This window comes from Ursus americanus, chromosome 10 (assembly GCF_024610735.1).
Source record: "Ursus americanus isolate L20-20 chromosome 10, mUrsAme1.1.p, whole genome shotgun sequence".
NCBI classification, from domain to species: domain Eukaryota; kingdom Metazoa; phylum Chordata; class Mammalia; order Carnivora; family Ursidae; genus Ursus; species Ursus americanus.
In genome coordinates this window covers 68,197,339-68,207,674 of record NC_142136.1, presented here as the reverse complement: position 1 = coordinate 68,207,674, position 10,336 = coordinate 68,197,339, and positions in this window count along the sequence as shown.

Here is a 10,336-nt window from a genome sequence, read left to right as displayed (position 1 = left end):
GAGTGGTGACCCAAAGATACAAAAATCCGTCTTCTGAAGAGTGCAACAACTCTTAGAAGGTTGTATTAGATACAAGTCTAGATTAGATTTTGTTACACGTGAAGTAAACTATATGTGCTTTATGATGGTTGGCATGGCACTTAGACAATCTACTTAACCTTTAAAGGCTTCATTAGCTAACGAAAGGTGATTGTATTCTTACAAAATAGTGGTAGCTATGATGATTTTTGTTTTGCCTTACAAAAACTTCTCTGGTCCCCATGCTGTTTGCATAACAAAATTTTATATATTAAAATCCATGGAATTGTAGCATTTTCGAACAGAAATAGAACTTTGAGATTTTTTGGTCTTCTCACATTTTGTGTATGAGGAAACTTGTGCAGAAAGGAGAAAGGAACCGTTCTTGGTCTTTAGAACTAGACAGATTTGAGTCAGGTTCAAATCCTGGGCAATACTAAGATGTTTTATAGCACAGCTTCTAAGAGTGCCAGCCTCCCAGAGATAAACTTCATGGGCTTTAATTCTGGCTCTAGAGACTTACTAATTTGCCAGCTGTGAGACCTTGAGATAATTACTAAGCTTTCTTGAGTTCCGCCTCATAGGTTGTATATAATGACTGAAAATGTATATAAACCACCAAACATATGTCATTATTATGTGATAGCTGTGTAATCTTCCAATTCTTATTTGAGCCGCGGTTTCCTCATATGTAAAAATGGAGATCATACTATCTCGCTGGGAGTTTGGAAGGATTACCTATAAATGAAACACCAATTTGGTAGCAGGCACTCAATAAATTGTAGCAACAGTAATATTACTCAAGAAAAGCCAGTACCAGAACTTACATCTCCGCTCACACTGCTGTGAATGCTGAGTTGTACATTTTTGTAGCCCCCTTTTATTTAACCTTATTTAACATTTTATATAACCTTTAACTAATTATTGGGACGAGTAGGGACCATATGAACTACCACATTTATTATCTAATTAGATAATGCTGCATTTATTATCTAATTAGAATCCTTGTTTTTATTACTTTATCATATTTTATTATTTTATTACATTTTTAATACACATAATTTCTCACACTATTTGTCATAGTGTCAAATTTTAGGATGAAACTAAGAACGGATAAACATAATTGCAACACATCATTATAATGTAATTATGGAGTCAAAGATAAACCAGAAGTTAAGGTGACTTTATCCTAAATCTGCTAGCAGCTATCAGTGCAGTTACGGGGGGGGGGGGGGGTCCCCCATATTTGTCTTGGAGAACAACAGAGTCATCAAAATCAGAAGCAGAAGCAGCTCCCAAAGTACAATAAAACAAAAACACAACGACAAAAGAAGAAAAGCCCAAACCAACATGCCATTCAGAGAGATAATGTGCAGTCAATATAAAAAAGTGATGGGCTTCCTTACAAGGAAAGGAGAGATGGTCAAAACAGTGGATATGTAGGTAGAATAATGAACTTGAAAGTGCTCATGATCTTCAACTTCCGGTGTGAATCAGTATTATTGAGGCCACCTCTGTATTCAGGAGGGTGGCAGGTGCTGGGGGTTACAGAAGTAGATAAAACTTGTTCTAAATCAAGATGAGTTTTGTATAGCTTCTCTGAATGCTCAAATATCTGAAATCTCGTCCACTTGAGTTTCTTTCAATATTTGCTTTCTAAAGGATTTTTTCTTTTCATATATTAACTTGAAAATTATTCTTTGAAAGTTAATATTAGTTCTGATAAAACTTATTTTGTCTTAATCTTAAGTGACATTAGAACCATTACCTAAAAGTAGGAATGCATGGAAAAATCCTGAAGGAAATACTTTTTTTCCAACCTAAAAAGGATCGCCATATTTTATAACAAATGTGGTTAGCAAAAACTCAAATTAGAGGATAATGTTCTTATCTAACCCTCCAAGCTTACTGTGGACCACTTTTCCCTTGGAGCAGCATGGCCTCCTTTCCCCATTTCAAAGCCTTTGTGCCCCGCCCTGCCATCCCTATGTTCTTCCTTGGGTCCCTGGCTAGGCCAGCTCCTTCTCATTCTCCAAGGCATAGTTTGAACCTCATCTTCTACAGAGCAAGTCACCCAGTAAGTACATCACTCTTCCCAGTGTTTGTTTAGTTGTTAAGGAGAAGCTGATGCCAGACCCCGTGCCAAGGGCGGGCACCGTTGGGCTTAAGCCAATCAGCACATTCCATTCCCCTTGGCCACAGTCATTGGTTCGGGATGGGCACGTGACCTACACAGTCCAATCAGGTGATTCTCAGTGCTATTGCTTAGAGCCCTGGGATGTGACTGTTATCTGTGTGCCCCATTCCATCTCCCTTGCCTTCCCTCAAGCCATATTATGTGACGTTATGAGACCTCATGATTACAACCGACCTTACTCCTATCCAGAAAAGGAAGCTGGATATAGAGACTTGGATAGAAATTGGAGTCTAGGCATTAACTCAATTCTGAGACTCATCCTACCTCTGGATATAAGTGAAACCATGTTTTTCCTTACTAAGTCCGTTTGAGTTGGGAGTTTCTGTTATTCGTGGCTAAAAGTATCCTCATTTCCTTATCAAGGTAGGTCTTCCTTGACTATATTATCAAGAGTGTCTTCTGGTTATTCTCTATTGTTATCCATTTATTTCCTTTACAATATGTACCACACTCTGACATATTGTTTATTTATTTATTTAGTTAGTTATTTCCTCTTTTTAAATTGTATGGCTCAGGAAGGCAGTGATCTTGTTTTTCTTCTTCATGGTGCCTTAATAGATGCTCAGTAAATATTTGGTGAATGATTTGGATGATAGAAACATATCACAAACTTATTTGGGAAAAGGGACATTCGTCAGCTTTCTTCTAATACAGGGTTTCTCAAGCTTGGCATATTGACATATTAGGCCAGATAATTCTTTATTGTATATGGGCTGTCCTAGAGTGTTTAGCAGCACCCGAAGCCTTTACCAGTAGCAGAAAAAAGCAAAAGTATCCCTGATTGAGAACCACTGCTAGAATATCTATAAGATTTTATTTAAGCTTAACTGGCACAAATAGAGAAAAAAATGGAGTAATGTTTGATTCTGAAACCAGAGGCTAAGAGATGGAAGAACAATGACCTCACTATGAATAAGACAGCCAGCTCCATCCTGTGTTCCCTCCAGTAGGTGAGAAGGGATGGTGTGTCTGCTATTTAGCTAAGGACATGCTTGCTGTTGTGAATACCTGCCCTGCCCATTCCAAGGAGTTGATTTTGACTGTGACTGAAAAGGACTTTGTGACTATAAATTAATTCAGACAAGTATATGTAACTCACCACATTTCTTTGCCTTCGTTTCCTCACCTACGAACTAGTCATTAGAATTCCTGCTCTGTTACTGAAAATTATTAAACAGTTCGTAAATCTATGGTTACCTGAGCCATTCTATGAGAGTAGAAATGAGAGATTTCACATTTGGATAATCGGAATCATTGTTGCCCTACATTTTTCATCCTGAAAACTAAATTCGTAGGCCAGAAATAGATTCCTCTTTTTTTTCCCCTTTGTTTCTTCAGCACATGTAAGAAAAAGGAAAGGAAGAAAAATTAGTATTCCTGTGTCTTCTCTTTTCTGAGCTATAATGGGGTAAATTCTAAGTCCTTGTACATAGAGATGAGTCATTTCACTGCAGACTATTTGGATTTGCCCTGTTGAAAGGAAGCACCTTCATTTCAGTGGGAAACAACCGCCAAAGTGTCAGTGCCTTTTTTTTTTTTTTTTGAGTCAGGTAGATTCTGAGACCAGATGTGTCTGAGTTGCAGGGATGTTAGCGTTTTTATGGATGCTGTTGTAAGATGGCACCTTAGGTTCATGGAACCAACGTATATATATTCAGTTTCCCAAATGAATTAATAACCCAGTCAGGAGGGTGGGAGTGCTGGAATAAATAACTTGCTCAGGATTTGTTTTCACTGGGCAAGTTGAACTGTTACTTCGTTTGTGCAGAGTGAAATGAAATCCCTCTTTCTAGATCCTTCAGGAGAGTTGGCTACTTGATTGCAAAGTCAGATCTCAGCAAAAATGCATATAATCACAAAAAGTCAGTTGTCTAACGGTGGACAGCTAGAATAATTGGAAAAGAGAGAGACATGAGAACTAAGACTCATGCAAATTAAAGTTGCTTTAATTCTCCAATAAAAAAGGAGAAATAGCAAAAAGGGAGCAAAAACTCTTGCCAATTCTGAATGACGAGGCACTCCAAAATAATAGCACGTGCCTTCCAACTGCCTTCTCTATCAACAAACATAAGGCATAAGGTATGTTATGAGTAAAGCATTGGAGAAGATGTATCCCTCCAACCTCCCAGAAAGAGAAAAACGCAATTACTGGTAGGAACCTGATATTGCTGACTAACAACCCTGAAACCAGCTATTTAATTATGATATATCAAGTCTGTTTTTCCTGAGGAAGTTTGTGTGTTGTTATTTTTCATTTTAAAAAGTACACTCCACAAATATGCTATTGCACTTTATTCTATACTTGCAAAGTCTCCCTTCTGAGAAGCTCACTATTTGTCAACTGTTTTTACTTTCTGACAATGTAAATTTCTTCTCCTTTGTCTGTACAAGAAGGAACAGGGTCAACCTAAAGCAAAAGTTCAGGAATGTCTATAGTTCCCAACCCCTGCCTTTTTATACCCGCCTCTGGGTTCCTCATTTACTGTTGGTTGTGTCTCTTATGTGGCCCAGAATGCAAATCCCTGACCTGCCTCTGCTAAGGTTCTATACATATGCATGTTTTGTTCCTGTCTGATTTCTCTTTGACCTTCCAAGGCCTGAGAGGCCTACCAGCAAAAGGCAGCCCCAGTCCTGTTTTATATCATTAAGTGCGAAGCAGTGAAAAAAGGGCCTCTTTCTCCCAGAACAAACCACTACAGAACTTTATTTCCTCTGGCCCTGCACTGGCCTTGCTTGATCTTCCAATGGTAAGGACACCTCCGAAGGAAGAGGAGGTACCAACTATGCTTGTTCCCTTGGGGGACAGAGATGAAAGAAGAGTACATTTTTGTTCCTTGGGAGTATAGGAAGCCCCACCCTAATGACTGTGACTGAGGAACTGTCCTTGAGGATCACAGTTGTCCTTGAATGGAACTCTTCCCTGGGGCAGAGTTTTTACAGAAGAGAATGTGGGGATGCTTGGCAGGGATGGTGGCAGGAAGACTGTAACAGTGAGGAGCACTGGGCTGTTTCCAAGAAGGATTGCAAGGACCTTGTTGACTTTTTTCAATAGCAGTGGGTGTCTAGGAAATTAGTCACAAAAAATAAAACCAATATGGCCAAAACTTGGAGTTTTAAATATGTCCTTACAGTTTACATAATTAAAATGCCTATTAGCCTTCAGCTTAATATGCTTTCTTCCTAACTAGTCAACTTTGCATCTTGCTTATTACAGAGTAGCCCTTGTCGTCACCTGTAGTGGATGGGCACCTTCAGTGTGCAAGGCCTTTGCTTTGTACTGAAGACTTGATGGTGATCAGCCCACATCCTCAGCACACTGAAGGGGGCACAGCTCTTAGAACCCAGCGCGGTAAGGTTCACAGCCTGGGCAGCAGGGTTGTGAATTTGCCTTTACTCTCTTGTGAGAGTCACAAGACAATCCATCAGCCTCCGTGTCTGGAGTCAGATGGATCTGGGTGTAAATCTTTGCATCTGTAACATCCCTTGGGCAAATTACTATACCTAACCTCTCTGAAATCATAGTTGTGAAATGTGGATAAGAAATCCTACTGCACTGTGGTCTTGTGGGGACCAGTTAATTCAATCATAGAGCATAAGCAAGGTGCCTGTCACAGAAAAGGAGCATGATGGACAGCAGTTATGATTGTTACTGCTTTGATTCCTTGATCTCTTGGTCACCCACAATGCCTCCAGTTAGCTTCATTCTCCTCCTAATCCTCTCCCAGTAAGAGAACCTGAAACTCTTTACTTATCCTCACATTTCACGGTGTGCTACTCATACTGCTTAACTGCTTAGACAATCAACCATCCAGATTTCAAAACGTTAGATAGATCTGTGTGAATATCTCTGCAGATAATTCAAGATCAGAGGATCAGATTTTAGCAGGGAGGTTAAAATGCCTCCTCTCGGGGTACCTGGGTGGCTCAGTCGTTAAGCGTCTGCCTTTGGCTCAGGGCGTGATCCTGGCGTTATGGGATCGAGCCCTGCATCAGGCTCCTCCACTGGGAGCCTGCTTCTTCCTCTCCCACTCCCCTGCTGTGTTCCCTCTCTCACTGGCTGTCTCTGTCAAATAAATAAATAAAATCTTTAAAAAAAAATGCCTCCTCTCTGTTGTGAGAAATTCTTAAAAATATTCTGAATAGCACAGATTTTAACTTTGTCATTGTCCTGGAAAGATTATTTTCTTTACCTTTACTTCTGTTACATTGTTCTTAAAGCCCTTTACCTGCTGTTATTTTATCATGCATTATGTTTCTGCTTAATAGATTGTTATAGTGATATTGTACATTTTCTGAAGGAGTAATCTAATACTGTGCACTAAATGGACTAGTCAGCCGGCTGTGTTTGTACGGCACTGGGAGTTTCCCCCAGTCTAGTCATTTACCCATTCATCCAACAAATATTTGTGGAATTCTTCCCATGGAAAGTCATTATGTAAAAGTGTTACAGTTGATTCAAAGATCATGATCAACAGAAAAAAATTTGCCTACCTGCTGGAGTGAGGGATGGTGAGGCGGAAGTGGAAGGCTACAGGGTGTAGGTGAGGCCAGGCCTGGGGGCCAGAGAGAGCTATGTTCAAATCTCAGCTCTCTCACTGTAACTGGGTGACTTCAGGAAGTAGCTTAAGCTCTCTGAGCCTTAGCTTTCCTCTTCAGAATGTGGACCTACCATCATTCACTCAACATGCATGTCCACGTTGTGCTAGGTATGTCTCCAGGTCCTTTACTTACGCTCTCTTGTGGAATTCTTACCACAGTGCTATAAGGCATCTGGCCAGTAGGTCCTCAACAAATGCTATTTAATCTTCTCCTGTCCTTCTAATTCATATATTCATTTAATAAACTTTGGGCCAAGCCCTGTGCTAGGAAGCACTTTTTAAAGAAAAAAGAGATAATAGACCACACCTGAAGCTTCACAGTCTAGTTGAGGACACAATTCATAAGCTGGTAATTATCCAATGTAATCGCTGTAGTGACAGCACTGTGCATAGAACATTACTGGACATGGAAGGGGGACACCTAGCCCAACTTGGGCCAAGGATGCAGAATGGGGGGATAAAGTAGATACACCTGAGCTGAGGAGGTGAGGAGGATGGGGAGGGATACTCCATTTCTCTGCCAGAGGATGCAAATACACAGGAGGTAAACGATAACCTGTAAGGACAAGCAGGTTAGTGCTTCTGAAGTGCAAGGGTCGAAGGAAGGAACGAGCAACAATTATGTAAAAAATGTGAGCAGAACGGTGTGGCACCTACTAAAGACGTGTTTCCAGATGGTCTCCGAGTACTAAAAGGTGAGTAAGGGGTCTGAGAACTGTTGCTTTTTTGCAATAGCAATGGCTCTCCAGAAAATTAATCATGATAAAATAAAATCAATATGGCCAAACCTTTGTGTTTTTAAATATGTCTTTATGAATTGCATAATGAAAATGACTATCACCTTGCACGTTTTTTCAATTCTGCACTCTCCTCATTCAGAGAAATTTGGATGAGGCTAATTCACATGGCTGGGGCAGAGTCTGGGCGGGTTCACATAGCTGGTGAAACCTGTAATAATACCAAAATGGTGCTTTGTGCCCTGACTGCTTCTGGAGGCAGGTGACTGTTTGCTCCCCTGATTTGGGCCATTCACTATGCAACTGCCCCAAACCCAGTAGCCACCCCAAATAGGACCAGTGAGAGGATTCGACCGGCTCAGTAGACTCAGCACTGCCACAGCGAGGGGGAGGGGGTGGGGGTGGGGGGAAATTATGAGAAAAAATCTCTGTCAAAGCACCTGTGGGCTAAGAGTAACCCAAATACATCCGTGACTAGAGGCGCCAAAGTGTGAATAAATTGTAGAAATGAAAATGCTTCTGTATAGTAGGAATCCTAGAAAGGTGAATTTATTCTCTTTGCCACCCAGGGGAGCCAGAGACTCATGAAAATCTTACACGAAGCTGCCAAAGTTAAGAGCCAGGGCATAGAAAAGCAGTATTTTAGTTTGAGCTTTTGCAATTGCAGGCAACAAAACAACCAATCAACCACCCAACAAAATAAAACTAAAAAGAGGAATTTGTTGATGCCCCCAACTTGGAAGTTTTGGGGTGCATCTGGTTTAGGCTCAACCATATCCAGGGGCTCCACTGAGCTTATCAGGACTTGTTCTTTCTCTATCCAACTCTCAGCTGAGCTCTGCTCTTTCCTTCTGTCTTGGGGAGGAAGTCAGGCCCTGCAGCTCCAGGTGGACACGGTACTTACAGCTCAGGAGAGCAAGTGGGTGTCACACGTGCTTTCCAGATAAGCTCCCAAGGCCCCTCGGGGATGGGTACCTTCTATTTCATCCTCATTTTACACTGAGAGTACAGCCTGCTGGATTAAGTGATTTCCCGAAGGACAGCTGTTAAGTGGCGGAGCCAGGTGTTACTTAGGGAAGTCCTTGCTGGATGGAAAGGGGCGGGCAGGTGGGGGAAAGGCGTTGGCTGTCAGGCTTGGGTGAGAGAGGTAGCGGGTGTACATGCAGGCAGTGAGAGGAAACAGAGCAGAGTGCTTCTAAGTCATTCCCTTCCTTGGCTTCAAGCACAGCCTAAGCCACAAAATCCCTCACAGGCGAGTCTCAGAGAAGGAAACAATGTTCATCACATTAAAGACACAGGTTACTCTCTCTGGTGCTGGGCAGCTGTGTGGGGATGGAATGGGGTGTAACTTCCGGAGTGTAGGCGGGGACTGTACTCCCCTCTGATCTCACACAGAGCAGGTCCTAACCCTCCCCTGGGGAAGGGGCGTGGACAGTATGGAGCCGCTCTCAGATGGTGAGGCTGAGTTCCAAGAGGCTCTTCTACCACCTGGGGCCTTCGGCCTCCAGGTACTCCATTTCCTTGTTAATTGAGACCAAGCTGCCAAATCTTGCCAGAAAGGCTCGCTTGAGTCTGGCAGGGGTGAGAAGGGCCCAGAGAAGCGAACCTTGGAGCCAGTGAGGGCAGGAGGGGAGGCTGACTGGAAGAAGTGGGAATTAACTGCGTTTGGAGGGAACCGTAAACTATGAACTGGGTCTCTAGCAAGCAAGGGTTTGCAGCTAGAAAAGTTGGCATTCCAGTTTCTCCTTGAATTGAGGGCAATGTTCTGGAGTGTACTAGGTAGTTGGAAATGAGGTAATGCCCTGAGCACATATGAGCTGGAGACAGATGAAAGCTGAAGCTGGAGGAAGCCAGGCCTTGCCCTTGAAAATTTAATCAATCCGGAACTTGACCCTAGTTTTTGTAGGAGCATAGCCCAAGTCCTACAGTAATTGGTTTTACACTATTCGGATTTCTTAGCTTCCTTTCATTTAACGTAAGAATTTTAAAGCACTGTATTCTGTTTTAGTTGTGTTTAAAGGAAAAGAAAAGAAAAAAAGGACACACACACAAAAGAGGTTTTTGTGAGCTGTGTTAGGGCTGATAATATTTGGATGGCACCTAGCATCCCCAGGGCCTGTCGTGTCCTTGAGTTTCTACAGAGAACAAAGTCAGGCAAAGGGGACCCCATTACTGAGAGGATTTTGCAAACCCCGGTGTACAAATCTCTTGGTGGTGAAGGAGATCCTTTTACTTAGGCTAGTGGCAAACCTGAGGGTCATCCTCCTGGGCTCTCCCCCCCACTCCGATCCACACATATTTACTGCTCTGATATTCATTCGTTCAACAAACATTCATTAAGTGTCTACTACATGCCGGGCAGTGTTCTAGGTACTTGGTCTTCAGCAGTAAACAACATACAAACAGCCTTGCCCTCGTGGAGCTTACTTTCTAGCAGAGGGAGACAGAAGAAAGAAGAAAAACTGATGGCTTCTGGTAAGTACCGAGGAAAACTAAAACAGAATAAGGGGGGAACAGGTGACTCAGGGGATTGTGTGTGCATGCATGTGCGTACGTGCACACACTTTTACTTTAAATAGGGTGGTAACAAAAGATTAGAGACCTGAAGGAAGCGAGGGAGTGGCATACCAGTATCTGGGGAAAGGGATTCTGAGCAGAGGGAAAAACACATGCAAAGGCCCTGGGGTAAAAGCACGGTTGGCATGTTTACCGAGCGGGCCACTGTGCCCTGAATGGAGTGGCAAAGGCAAAAGTAGTAGGAGAGGGGTTCAGAGAGGTAGCTGGCT